Here is a 15,486-nt window from a genome sequence, read left to right on the forward strand (position 1 = left end):
AAACTCCTCCCAGGAGCCTGGTAATCAGCAGCCGGTCTCCATCCCAAGAGCACAAGGGTTGAATGTCCGAATTCAGTTACATAACAGAATTTAGGAGATTACAGGAAGAAGCGTCTATTCTGTCTCTCGATGACACCCGCCACCACCCCTATCAACCACAAACCCTCACTTCTGCTAACAGTTAAATGCAACAGGGTTCCAATCTTGCAAAACTTTGATAACCACCCTTCTCATATGAAAACTATTATGTTATCAGTTCTCATTAAGAAAAATGTAAACATTGTGTAAACATATTTTTGTACCCTCAGAGCGGGTAAAGGTATAAAAGTCAGAAATGTACAGATCTGCCCTGGCCAGTGTGGCTCAGTTTGTTGAGCGTTGTCCCATGATCCAAGAAGTTGCTGGTTCAATTCCCAGTCAGGGCACATGCCCGGGGTTTCCGGCTCAATCCCCAGTGGGGGGCATGCGGGAGGCAGCCAATCAATGTTCTCTCTCATCAATGTTTCTATCTCTCTCCCTCTCCCTTCCTCTTCCTCTAAAATCAATAAAAAAATAAATAAAAATTATAAAAATGTACAAATCTGAAAAAATTAGCAAGGTATTGCTCAGAGTACTTTCTAGAAGTCTGACAGTCAGACAAGTTTCATATGGAGAAACAACTTTAAATTATTATTTTAACCCTATTTAGTTCTGTTGAATAAAACATTGACCATCATTAATTATTTCCTTCCTAAAGTTAGCATACTTACCTACTTTTCTAATATTTCTATTGAGGATTTCCTACCCTTTGACAAAAGGATTTCACTGTTGTAGGTTTACCGGCTTGCCAATATTTTTTTCATAACTATTTTATTTTCACATCCAAGGTGAGCTTTGTCTCATTTTTTAAATCTCATAAACTGTGGAAATTAATGTCATTTTTTGGAAAAACCCCCAACTTGAAGCTTTCTCAACATTAGAATAAGTTTCATCTGCTAACGTGTGTAGGGATCTGCCGGTCAAACAATGGCCAATGGGCCTCTAGCTTAGAATGACAGTAGATTCACAGATGCCCCTTGTAGTTTTAGGGGTTAGGCAGTCTGATGCATGAACTACAAGCCACACAGGATATTATACTTAAGCTGTCCTACAACTACTCTATCAACAGCAGTGAGGTTTCCCATGCCATCTACTCTCTTGATCATTACCGTAATTTCCTATGGCTACAAGCAATATTGAAGTGTGTTCATTTATTCATGTTTTACTTTCAGTCCTGAACATTTATTTTCCTAGTTTGGGGTATGTGATATTCGAAGGCCAAGGAGGATAACCTTTATCCTCCATATTCACCAAACCAGGTCCCAATGAAAAAATTGGTAGTGAACATGAAAATAATGTATGCGCTGAAATATTTATTTTATGGAGGTAGATGTATATTTAACAATAGACCTTTCAAAATCAGTAACAATGTGGAAAAGTAGAAAGAAACGAGAGACATCAGAACAAAAGCAGAGGCAAATGGAAAAATGAGAGTGCCCGTCACATAAGAGCATTTGCGACATTAGAAAGAACTGTGCAGGAGAAACAGGGAAGCCAGATGCAGCTCACCGACCGAGCAGTCAGTGATGGGTGAAACTGGACAGCACATTCTTAGTCAAGCGGGAGGAATCTTCTGCTGCTAACAAGAACCTATTACACCCAAGAGTTTGTATATATCATTAAATGAGAAGGGCAAAGAAATAATAATAATAAAAGAGGATGCCTCGTTGCATGTAAGTCATCTAGGATAGAATAACCTGCCCCAAAATCATAAACAATGGTAATATTTGTCTACACAGAATAGAAAAAGCAGTTCATTGAACTACTTAAAGCAAAACTGTTGGCTTTATCAAATATCTGCAATAATCTGCCCCAGCTGTTTGGAAATGAGAAATCATCACATTACAGTTGACACCCGTTTCCAATACGAATGCCCTTCAATTACAATAAAAACGCATTGCATTACTAATAAGTGTGAAATCTCAAAGACAGTCACACTCTTAAAACCTACATGATACGCCCAGGCATCCTCACGAGGCTGTTCGCTCTTGTCTCCAACCGTTGTCATCTAATCCTGCTTTGGCTTCCAAATTGACAGCCCAAGGAATAAAGAGATGTATTTCAGTTCATTTCATTGAGGGTCATCTGAGTACTACTGAATGCTTACTATGTGCTAAGTACCATGCTAGACTCTGGCAGTCCCAGATGGAGAAGGCAGGGTTTCTGTCAAATGTGGTCTTTAAAGAGGTGATTAAATAAATGAAGGTCTTAGTGTGGGGCCCTAATCCAATAAGACTGGTGTTATAAGAAGAGAAACCGGGGGTGCTTGCACACAGAGTGACAGCCATGTGAAAAGGCGGCAAAAGGGTGGCCACCTGCAAGTTAAAGAGAGACGTCTTAAGAAACCAACCCCGCCACTACCTTGATCTTAGACATCCGGACTCCAGAACTGTGAGGAGGTACAGTTCTGTTGTTTAAGCCACCCCGCCTGTGGGATTTAGCTACAGCAGGCTGAGCTGACCAGCACAGCATCCTCCCCTATAAGAAGATGGCTTGATGAATGCAGTAAACAGTGAAGGTAGTTAGATGATCTTGCAGAAGAGTTCCTGTGGGAGTTCCCCATCCCTGTGTGTATTCAAGTAGAACTGGATGCATCCTCGTCAGGGATGTCACACTGGGTGCCAGCATAGACCGGCTGACCTCCAACATCTTTTCCAGCACTTAAGTTCTATCACTTTTCTCCACGAACTTCAATTTCCCCATGGAAGTGACCACTCCCATCATCAAATATACAGTGAGGTCTCCTATCTAGAAATTAAAATTAAAACTAAAGCACATTGAAATGCTTTCACTTGACTGCCTCTGGAACCCTCCTTCATTTGGCTCCTTAACTTCTCAGACCATGGTCTTGCTGTTGCCATCATTTTCCCCCACCTTTTGGAGATGAGTATTTGAAATGGAACTTGAAGCAGCAGTAAGATCTGGGAGAAAAAGATCTGGGAGTTGTCCTACCAGGTGAGACTAAGGAAGGTGATGTTCCCTTGTCTCTACTGTCATGGTCACAAAGAGGTGAGAAGATGGCCAAAGAGCTGCAGTTACGACGAGAAAGCAGTACCCTAGAATCTTCCACCAGGCTCAAGAGTCAGCAGATCTCTGTCTACTCTTGATGGTTGTCAAGAGTCGACTCAGCTTAAGAAACGGTGATCTGCATTAAGTTACTAGCCAGTCTAACCAATTCTGTTGAGAAAAAAAGAAAATAGCAACAATAATGGCTATGGCTAATAGTACAACATTTTCATTTTGGTCAATGAATTCTATTTCTATGCCAACAAATCGTTTTACAAAGATGTTGCTGAAAGAACTCATTAAATGGTAAGGGGTCCCTGCCTTTCCATTCCCCTCTTGGGTAAAAGAGCTAATGAAAAGTGCACTCCCCAAAATGTGAACTGCACTTTGATTAAAAAGTTAACACGTGTACTTAATGCCACTGAACTGCATACTTCAAAATGGTAAAAATAGTAAAATTTATGTTATGTTAAGTTTTCGCACAACTTTTGGAAAATAACAGAAAGTTTTAATCACATAATAAAGTGACACCTCTCAGCACGTTAGCCTTCTAAGAACATAGGAAGGAAGCTGATGAACAGAACTGTATTGGTCAGCTTGGTGGGGTGGGCTAGGGATGGAGAGGTGAGAATTCTCGCATGTACACAAACACACAAAGTGTGTTTATGCTGAGAAAAACGCTCAGTGTGAACGTCTCTGCAAAACACGAGTCACGCTGCCTTAGTGGATGTTACAAGGTTATACTCTTAGGCTGTTTGAGTCATTTTCCAACAAGCACTATCTGTCTAATGTTTTTGATGGAGAAGGTCAAGGCCCAGGGTGGAGGCCAGACTCCAGATGTCATGGCTCACCCTGTCAATACCAAATGCACTCTTTGCACTTGGATGGTCTCTCAGCCATGCCATGTGACTGGGAAAGAGACTGGCTCCATCCCAGGAAATCCGTCTGTTCTGTGTTTGCCTTAAGTGTACGATTTTATATCCAGCTCTCACTACGGAGTAATAAACTACATTATTATACACTTGCTGTATGCAAAACATACCGTTTAGTCTTGGGGCTGCGGTGGTACAAAAAAATATATACTCCTGCCATCACCAGGCTTAAAATCTGGATGGGTTGACGAAACATGTTTCTAATTAGTAATGGTTACCCTGAGGAGATTACCAGGGAAGATTAATTACAAGGGTTTTTCTTGGAGTGCCAAGACTGTTTCCCTCAGTTAATATTTCAACTACTTGTCATCTATTTTGTAATACAATTTTTGACTTAAAATTCAAATTCCAACAACAGCAACAACATTTTAAAAATAATTAGATCTCTTTCCAATTTAGTGAGCCTGATTTTCATTTTAATGTGCGTAAAGTGTAAGTCAGATTTGTTTTCCCTTTCCTGGGATGATGGTATGGAGTTTATTCCTGGCCCAGACCTCTCCTAGGGATTTCGGGCTTTATTTTCGACCTGGGCAAGTCGCTTAACACTTCATTACATCCACGTGAGAAGTTCCCAGAGGAAGCCTCCGTGAGTCGAGTTGGCTGACACAATGCACTAAAGATTACTTGGTGGAAAAAATAATAAATAGTAGTTACATACAGTATTTGCTCCATACGTCTAAGTGACATGCTTCTTTAATCCGCACTAGGTGCGTTCGTGTACCCCTTTGAGTGATGAAGAAACTGAGGCCTGAAGAGCTTAAATAACTTGTCCAGGATCTCACAGCTAGAAAGTAGTCAAGTGAGAGTTGAACCCAGTCTGGTTTTTACCATCAGCCTGACCCAGATATCAGCTAGGAGAAGCTGATATCTCCCAGTACCAAATCTATAATATCAAATGAAACCACAGGATTTGCTTTCTTGGGAAAGCGGCAACTATGCTGAAGAAGAGAATCTACAAAAACATCTATAATCCCCACTTCCCCCTCTGTGACAGGAAGAGTCTGGCTCTCCTCCCCTGGAGAGTCTAGGCATGTTCTTCCTCTTTTTGGCATTCCTCATTCTGTGGATAACAAGAGCATCCAAATGGCTTAGAGGGTTCCTTTATCTTCCTTCCCTCAATCTACTGTCTTTATCTAATTTCCTGGCAATTTACATTTCGTCGAACATATTTTCATAGCTGGATCACCTCAAAATGCCAAAAAAGAAATCTGGTCCATGAAGACCAGTAATGCATGTTCTACAAAATAGATCATAAATATGTATTCCTAGCTATAGCCCCAACACATTTCAGTTTGCTCAAAGATCTTATTTTGTTTAAAGAAATTAATTCAGAAAGTCACTGTCTTTCTTAAAAAGAGTTCTGCTCTCCCAGGTGACGGCCTTGTAAGCGCTCTTTCTCTACATAAAGTAAACACACGTTTTTTTTATCCTCACGCAAGGACGCTTTTGCATTTATCTTCAGATAGAGCAGGGGAAAAGAGGGAGGTAGAGAGAGAGAGAAACATCAACGTGAGAGCGATACATCGAGTGGTTGCCAACCACACAACCCCAACCAGGGCCGAGGACAAACTGCAGCCGAGGTGCGTGCCCTTAGCGGGAACTAAACCCAGGACTCTCTCGTCCGCAGGCCGCCGCTCTAACTGCTGAGCCAAACCGGCCAGGGCGTAAAGCATATTTCCTTGGCATGTTCTTCCAGTAATGCTCTTAATTCCTACAGGTGTCCCTGTGGGAAAAACCTATAGAAGTCTATTGACATTGCCCATTGGAAATGTAGAACCTTTGTAGAACCCATCAGCTGCTTCTCAGTTCCATGGAACAGCTTTCTATTTCTCTAGCCCTCCCAACAGTGGTCTGCTTTTCTTTCTTCATGTTGGTCAACAATGCCAGTTGCAAACACTGCGGAATCCGATCACAACTTAGCTTGATATCCTACAGACGCTGCTCTGATACCAATCAAAGCATAACCATCGACAAAGGTTCAGGTAATATTTTTCAGTTGTCAATTTTTTTCACTAACCCCAATGTGACAGCATATCAATCTATAAACCTTACCAGTATTTACTCATCCCTTGACAGTTACTGATCAGCAATAGTAGCTCAAGCTCAATACAAAGCATAGAATTAAACAGGAAATGTGTACATAGATGTGGTGGGCATTACTGCTACCCCCTGATATCCGGTTCCTCTCCGCTTCCAGGCACAGGGCAGGAGAGCACATTCCACGCCTCTAAAGGGAGGGGTGGCCTTCTTACTGGTTTTGGCCAATGGACTGTGAGTGAAAGTGACATGTATCACTTCCCAGTGGAAGTATTTAACTTCTAGTAATGGGTTCATTAGCCCTCTCTTTGCCTGTTGAGTGATTCTGGGAGCACCTCTTGATAAGGCATTGCCACAAAACAAAGCAGCTGGGAATGCCCTGGAAGTCCCCCGACCCACAGCCAACTTTACATTAGTGTGAGACAAACTTCTCTCCTTTGGTAACGATTGTTACAGCAGTGTAACCTAACCATCCTGACTGGTACAGTATTGTAGCCATGATTTGCATATGTGTAATTCCTGAGTAAATTAGTCGCTCTGTCAATGGCCAAACATCATTTTAACTCTAGCATCTTGAAAATGAGTATTAATGTGTACAAGAACTGGGAAAGATAATCTGAATAAACCAGTATACATGGTTTTGACTTCTGTAAAAGTAAGTGATGGCACTCGTCCTGATGATCAATATTCAATCGGGCCATCCTTGCACATAAAAGACAACCCATTGTATCTTATAAACCTAAAACCTAGTTTAGCTAAACTAATCCTGGAAGTAGAATACAGGGATGGGTAGAAATAGGCTTATAGTTGTGAGTACACAAAACACAGTTTATTCTTGTATTATTATTTGTTAATTATTGTATTATTTTCCATGCAAAAACTGTAAATGGACTTTGGCACCACCCTGTGTAGACAGGTACAACATGGCAAACAGTTTCCAGTTACCTCATGCTAGTGTGAAGCTCCTGAGTGGAGGCCTGGGGGCGGACGATGTAAAAAGGAGACCACTCATGTGAGTGTGTCAGATGTTCCCTTCAAAAACCACACCCAGCTGAGAGTGAACACATTCCTCTCCCAAACAACATCTACTCATGGAGCAATAACCCTCAACTATGACTCACCTTCCCCCACCGTCCCTGTCAATCACCCTCGTGGTAGGCTGAACTGAGCCCTCCAAGTATGTTCTCCAAGAACCAGAAAGCTCTGTTTCTCAAAGTACATTCTTCTCTGCACAACGGGATACTTGAAATACATGAATGGGAAAAAATGGCTCAGCTAACCCTTCTCAAATTCTAACCGCGCCATTTTTGAGGTTAACAGAAAAGCTCAATTGGCTTTTTTTGTTTCATTACAAATCTAGAATTCCTCTTTTCAACCAAATTGATATGGGAAATATCATATTGAGAAATATTAAAAAAAACAAAAATCCTATTTCTGAATTGTGACCAATCTATCCAAGGGACAGAAGATATTATGAACAAACTTCTATGTTGAGAGAAATCCAGATACTGAGGGGCTTACTCAGACCCATCTTAATCATGATACACATCAAAAAGCAGTGCCATCGATGAACAGGTAAGAAACTGGAGAGGAAACATCAATACAGGGGAATCCACTCACGAAATTGAATATGATTCAAATACTACATTCAAAGGTAATGTATCATGACATAGATCTCTATTTGTTCACTTATGAAAAGTTGTTACAAATGTAAGTGTGTCATTTGATTGCATTTTTATAAAGCTTTGTGAATATTAATTTTCTCCTAAGTTAGAAGAATGTAACTATTTTTCACATTTTTTTGTTAGATCTGGGCAGTGAAATTAAAGAGAATTCCACTTTCCTCTTCATAATTTGTGTTGCCAGAATTTTTTACATGTGTTACTTTTATAAACAAAAAAGCATTTGGAGGGGGGGAAACGATTCATGAGTGAAAAATGAAAGTTTCATATTCACTTGATTTAACTTTCAGTCCATTTCCTTTAGTCTTCTATTTGTCTGCTGTTGATTTGGGAAATGCAACTACGTAGGATACATTTATCTGGTGGTTAATGAGAATTTCCCAGGCACCTATTACATTTTAGGGTTATTAAAACACTGAATAGAATATTCTTATCTAAAAGCAAATTTATAAAGTGAACAGAATGCAATCTCCCTTTGTTAGTTTAAGTTGGTCTTCTGTGAGGGCAAGGAACAGATCTCTCAAGATCTTTTACAGATTTTTCTCATTGTCTGGTTTCTAATAAGGCTTAAGACTACACAGAGTCACAACTCAGAAAATAACTAAGGTTTTCAGACATGACCTGCAAATGAATCGTTAGCCTTGGCCTTGTTATTTCTATCCCTAGAAACACAAATTTCACTCTATGAGGATCTTCACAGCCTTTTATCCAACTGTAATGGGCAAACATCTTTCTCTTCAGAAATGTCTGCCATCCTCGCCTTTCAGCTAAACGCAGAGAAGTGGAAATTCTACTTTACCTACAAATATTAAACCATAAGCCCCTTAACACGGGGACCTTAGATTATCTCCCCTGTACATAGTAGAGGCCCAATAATCTTTTGATTGGATGGGTAGGATTAAACCCCAAGAAACATGAGAAATTCATTCTTTAAGGCATTGGGCTGCTAATTACATCATCTGTGGTTAAAAAGAACAAGACAGAATGTTTGTCCTGCTTGTGATAAAATGGTAACATTCTATGAAACATCCCAGTGATGACCTGTCCAAGTCTTTTAGGTAGCATGAGAATATCCTAGGAAATAATACACTCTTTCACCAAAAAGAAAAAAAAAAAAATGAAAGAAATTTGGTACTGAAGCTAGCTAGGTACAAGCAAGATTAACCCTTCTTTCCTCTCCCCACCCCACCCCACCAAATCTAACTCTCTGAATGGAATATAACTAACATAACAAGTAAAAGGTTTCAACTTGATAATACCAAACAGAAGGGAGTTAAAGGCCCATTATGCATACTGAGTGCAGGGGAAGAAATTGATAATAGAAAACTTCAGATAATCTTGCTCATTTTGAAGCTTGAATCCAGACAAATTTGGACACGGGAAAGGGTTTCTGAACTAGTACAAATAATAATAAATTAACTGTACTCACGAAAGCAGTCTTTTCTTCCTTTTTTCTTCCAGAGCAGAACTTCTTATGAATTTCTTCAATTAACTAAAATTTCAAGGCAACTAGGGGAAAACAGCAAAGCTCTGGACAACATGGTCAAGATGACCACTAGCACAGACTGGACATTACCAGAAGTCCAATTGAACATTTGGAAATGTTATTTCTATGTAATATTTCACTCACCATTGTACTACTAGAGATGTACAAACTATTAAGAACTATTAGGCTTACTAATAAAATTTTATTAACATTTAGTGCTAATAAATTCAGAGTGCTGAGTCTGAGTATGCTGGATACTACAGTTTGAAATTATAGGTTTCACCATGACCCCTAAATCAACCAAAAATAAATGCTTTTTCTAATTTACAGATTTATTTGTTGCCGTGAATACCTGTGAATCACTGAAGCTGAGTATGTCACAAAAGGATGAATCACTTTAATAAATATGACAAATTTCTTAGTTTGGGCAGCATGAAACTCAATCATTATAGAGAAAGACCCAAACAGACAAGCACAGAGTATGGAATGGTGTCCCTAAAAGTGTGTTCAGTAAGAATGACAAAGAGCTTTTTATTCTGGGATTCGTCTCTGGAAAGATGGTACATGGGTGCAGGATCACAGATTCCATCTGTTGCTTTAGAGCTAACAGGCTTTATTGTATTGACTTTGTGCTCTTATGTGAGGGCAATAAATTCCCACCAGAGTGAAACACCAGCTTAGCCAGTGACCCCTGCTGTTCAGATCAGACAATGGAGCAGGTCTTTCTTCCCAGAGACACTCTGTGGCTTCTGGACTGCCCTCTATGAATGGCCTCAGGATTTTGCTGTTTCCATTCAGGATTTCCTAATGTGAGCAATTAGGAAATGCTTCATTTCAAGAGTCTCATCAGCAGTTGCAACACATCAGTGAGCAGTAAACTACTGGCACCCAAGAGACAGGGAAAATGGGAAGAAAGGGGCAAGGGGGAGCAGGGAAGAAAGGTATGCTGCCCAGCTCCTTGCATATAAGAGGTGCTTCATACATACTACCTTAATTAAGAGTGCAAAAAGATTCGGTGTGCACAGGTGACACAAATTTCACAATTTTGAACCCTAACACCAAAAAATTACTACTGGTTCAGCAAATTTGAGGCAATGTGTGGTGAACAAACGGTGGCTGGGCCCTGTATGTGCGCTAAACAAATGGAATTTTCTTCCCCGAGGTCCCTACCACTGAACTGCTCTCCCAGGTGTTTCTGTTTGGTTGAGTTTTTGTTGTTTTTCTTTTGGAAGCAGAAGCCACTAGAGATGCAAGTAGCATGCCCTGTCCCTATTCTTCCTCCCAAAATGTCTAGGGCCAATAGACATCTTCCAGGGAGCAATAAAAGAAACAAAACTGGCCCTGGCCAGTTTGGCTCAGCGGTTGGTGCGTCGGCCTGTGGTCCACAGAGTCCCGGGCTCGGTTCCCGCTAAGGGCGCGTACCTCAGTTGCAGTTTGTCCCCGGCCCTGGTTGGGTCGTGTGGGGGGCAGCCACTCGATGTGTCCCTTTCACGTCGATGTTTCTCTCTCTCCCACCCTCCTTCCCTCCGTCCCACTCTGTCTGAACAAAAAATGTCCTCGGGTGAGGATAAAAAAAAATAATAAGAAGAAACGAAACTGGGTCTCTCCCAAGGCACCAACCACAGACAGCCTCCATGATGTGCCTCTCGCTTTTCCTGAGAGAAGCACAACTATAAAACAGCTTTCTCAGTCCATCCCAAGGCAGCGGTTGACTAAAAACATTCTTGCAGATGGGAAAGGGTAAAAAAAAATAATGAATTGATAAGTTGCAGTAGGTTATCATTGTAGGTGAAACATTTTTCGTCATTCTGCTGAGCGCCAAAGTATCCTTCCATTCATTGCCTTCAGGCCTTTCTCACAGAGCAAGTTCTGTACTAGGTCCAAAAATTTCTGGGGGACTTGGAGGCTTCGCACTGGCTTTGGACGCACCAGGCAGGGAGCTCGCACAGCCCCGCGCAGTTACTGCTCTGGCCCACCAGGTGGCCCGGGGATGGCTCCAGAGCCGCGTGATCCCGCGCCCCGCGCCGGGAGTCCGGGGGGATGCCCACTGCACCCCCTCCCCCCGTTCCTCCCCCCCCCCGCGAACTTCCTCGGTCAGCTCGCGGGCCTGCTGAAAAGGGGGGCGCTGAGCTCCACGTCAGCCTCGGCGGGGACCAGGAAAGCGGGCACAGGGCCAGGCCTCCCTCGCGGCTCTCGACCCCGCCGAGTCAGAGCCTCCCCGAACCTTTGGTTAGCTTTTCCATCTTCGATCTGGGGCCTGCTGTGTCCCCCGAAATCCTAAAGGAGATACGCGCCACAGCTCGGGTTAGCAGTTGGTAAACTGCTCGCTCTCAGACATGGCTCTTCTTAAAATGCGAGGCAAAGGCTCTCCCGTCGCCGGCCGGGATCCGCGTCTTGACCTGTCGGGGTTCGAGGGCCCGAGGGATCCCAGAGCGCGCGGCCAGGGAGCCGCGGGCACCCGCCTCGCTAGGCGCTTGCCAGGGAAGCGTCCCCTCCGGCGCGGGTGCAGGAAGGACCAAAGCCGAAAGAATGAGGTAACCCACTCATCCCCGAAAGATCCAGGCTCACGCCCGACTCGTAAAATGTAAAGTATCTCAGAGCCTCAACCAGGTAAAGGAAGCTGCCTTGCAACTCTAGAGGGACCATCTGTTTGGGAAATGGCGCCACCAGATGGCTGCAGCGAGTCCCACGGAGATATGCCCGGGCTGGCAGGCTACTCGGTCCCACAGGAGCAGGGATGGCCGGAGACCACCGTCCTAGGAGGAGAAGGGACATCACCCAACCGGCAAGCCGGCCTGCTCGTGGATGAAAGCCAAGCGAAACACCCAATAAGTCAAGTTGCCTCCCTAAGGCCAGCATGTGTAACACCAGCAGCTGGACCACTCACCACAGTATGACCCGGTTCCAGTTACTTAAACCCTCTGTGCCTCAGTTTCTTCGCGACTACTTAACGAATTTGCAAAATAATAATCATATTCATCTGCCTGGTAGCAGTGAGAATTTCAGGTGACATGGGGCCCGCAGTCTGTTAGTGAAGCCTCTTGTTGTGGGCTGGGGGATTGCGGTTCACTAGGCTCCCCAGTCTGCTAGGGGCCGCCCTAGCTAACTCCATCCTTCCAGACTCAGGAGTTGCTGTAAAGGCTTAAAGCCTCCCAGAAAGCCATGCCTTTTAATAAGAAGCAGGTGTTAGAACTCAAGGGGTTTGCTCCTTGGGGTGTTCTATTCCAGGAGAAGTGGTTGTCCATAGGTAGTTTTATTTACTTGCAGCAAGTAAACTCCAAAGCTGTCTCCCCAAAGGGAGGCTTACTTAGCCCTTGCTTATACACTATTTGGTTAATTACATGTTGATTTCTTCTCTGCAGTTGGCTACACCTATCCAGATGAGTCCTGGTCAAGTTTATCAGGTTTACAGTGTCACAAAATAATGTGCTACATTTTAACCTGTAGTAAGAATAGCATTTAGTAACAGGCCAGATCTTGAGTCCTTTGTCCTACCTAACCAACCGAAAGGAAGAGTAGGTCAGGGCTGCAGTTATTTGGGGACTGAGAAACTTGTTGCCGATTCGAGGCTGTCCGTCCAAAGCCGGTGCTGTATTTTGAGAATTAGGAAACCTGCATATTACACGTGTTCTCCCACTTCTTGCTTGCACTCCCTCTCAGAAATAAGCCCATATGCCTTAACTTTATTATTCGCGAGTGGGAGCGGGAGGCTGCGTTTCCTGGACTCTTCGCGGATGCAGAGCAGACGCAGGGGTCGTAGACCCTTTCTGCAGAGCAGAAATTCTAAGAATGAGAGCCAGGCCCGAAACCCTTGCATCTACCACGGCCGCATTGTTCTGTTGAGATGGGCGGGAACTCTCTCTGTGCCACAACATCATTCTGTGCCTAGACATCCGGAAACACTAAAGCAGAGCCGTGGGGACAAATCCAAAACACAGATTGTCGAGGATCTTCTTCAGGCCTGCAGTATTTGGGTGGGATGTTGTTCACTGGGTGCGTGGTGAGGCTGGGGTGGGGGAAAGAGTACCAATCCCATCACCAGGGACCCTGGGCATGCAGCTTTAAGTGGGCTGCTCGGAGGAATGGGGCACCCACAATCACTTACCCTGTGTTTGGGTGAATAGTTTCCTTTCCTAAAACCGGCAAAGACTAAATGGACCAGGGGGGTGGGGGCTGTAAGTATTGACTCTCGGTTTGTGAAAGCAAAAGCCTTCGGCGGTTTTCGATAAATGGCAAGGATCTGCGACGACCAGTAGGCCTGAGGGCCAACCCCGAGCGCAGCGGAGTCCGGACGGCTGAAGGCGCCGCGGCGTGGCAGCACACAAGTGTGCGCGTCTCTCTGCAGTTGCACAGCGACCCCGGCTGGGGAGGCGCGCCGCCACCTTCTGCAGTTGCACAGCGACCCCGGCTTGGAGGAGTCACCAAGCATCTGCTTTCGTGCGCTTGTCACAAGGTCTGCGCTCCGGTCGCAGCTTCCATGGCAAGTTATTCTCCTGTCCGCCCTCAATCACTATGTCCCGTGGCCGTGCCTGTCACGTGGGCATCAGCTCACCTGGGCGCGCACGAGCAGAGAAGGAAAAGGAGTGGGACGCGGCGCAAAGTGGGGAAGATGACGCAGCCTGTGCAGGATGAATTAGAGGCTGGGTAGCGCGGGTACGAGGAGGGCCGCTGGCCCCGGAACAAGGCTGGTTAGAGCCGGACAGTAGGCGCCGCGGTGTTTGAGGCTCCACTGCGGCTCCCAGCTCCCCCTGGCGGCCAGCGGGGCCGTGCGGGCTCCCCAAACAATGCCGCGGGCCCGTGGGACGCCTGGGCCGCGCGGCTCCCGGGTGTGCGGTGGTGCCCCGCCTCAAACAAGCCCAGTCAGCTCTGGGCTCCTAGAGTCCTGCGCTAGGGGGTGTGAGGAAACGAGGAGACCCCAGAAAAAAGTGTTGGGGCCCAGGCGGTGGAGGCGGGAATGCCCTCATTCCACCCCCGGGCCCGAGTCCCAGAATCTCACTCTGTTCAGGTTCTGATTAGCAATTTAATTCGAAATGTTTTCGTTTCATTTGGGGTTTATTTTCAAAACAGTGTGTCTTTTCGTACCCTTTGGGGCTTTAGTTAGAAACGAAAAGGCCCACAACCAACTCGGCAGAGGAGCGGCCTTTCGCTCCCGCCCCTTCCCCAGCAGAGCACCCCTGTCAAAGGACTTCGGGGGACTCAGATTCTTGTTGTCCAGAGGATGCTCTCCCTCCGGATGGCGTCTTTCTCAAGCAGATAACAGAATAGGCTTTTGCAACCCACACATAATCCCTGAAGCAGTGGGACCACAAAAAGAGCCGGGCGACTTGCACAGGGCGGGCCGCCAAGGCCAATACATCTTTCCGGAAGGAGGGAAAACAGGGAGGCGGCGGACACAGCCTGTTGATGGCTCTGAGTGGCCGGGGAGTAATAATGAGCCCACTTTACATATGAAAGAACTTTGGCGGGCTCGCTCTTCTAGGATTATCCTTTGGATCTGCACCGCAACCCCACTTGAGAGCCTGAGGGGGCGGAGACGATCTGCCCCTAGGGAAGACTTGGGGCCCTTAGGGGAAAGGAGCCCCACTACCACACACCTTCCCTCTGCTGGCACCCCATTCCATTTTACAGCTGTGAACTTACCGGTTTTGCATTCATTCCTCAAGGGCACTAGAGCTACAGCTCCACGAAGGGAGGGGCCGGCCTGTTTGTCACCTCTGCACACGAGGCGTCCAGCACAGTGCCTGTTGGCATACGCAGGATGACCTAATCAACTCTGCCAAGGCCACGACTAGCACTCGTGGATCTCTAGACAGGGCTGCTTCCTCTGCCTCCCGTTCCTTCCCAGGCTGCCCACCTGGCGAATTTTCTACCAGTCCTTTATGCCCATTACTACCCCTTCCAAACCATGCCTGGGGCTCATTCTCCAATTCTCCCGAGCGCCCCCCTGCAAGGCGCGAGTGTGTGTGTGTGTGTGTGTGTGTGTGTGTGTTAGGGTCTGGCTTGAGTCATCCCATTCACTTAAGGAGGGAGGGCAGGTCTTCTCCCAAACCGGGAAATGGTGGGCAGCTGAGTGTAATTCAGGGGAGACTCTGCAGAGGCGTTTCCACAACAGCACAATCTAGACACTCCAACAAAATAACAACCCCAACACTTTCTTTTCTATGTCAAAGTTTTGCTCCTACGACTTTATTGATAATTCTGATTTTTAAAAGGGCAGCGGGTAACGCACCGCACGGGGTGGCCCAGGTTGAAAACTGGCTGGAGA

The sequence above is a fragment of the Molossus molossus genome, unplaced genomic scaffold (genome assembly GCF_014108415.1).
Source record: "Molossus molossus isolate mMolMol1 unplaced genomic scaffold, mMolMol1.p scaffold_m16_p_4, whole genome shotgun sequence".
NCBI lineage: Eukaryota > Metazoa > Chordata > Mammalia > Chiroptera > Molossidae > Molossus > Molossus molossus.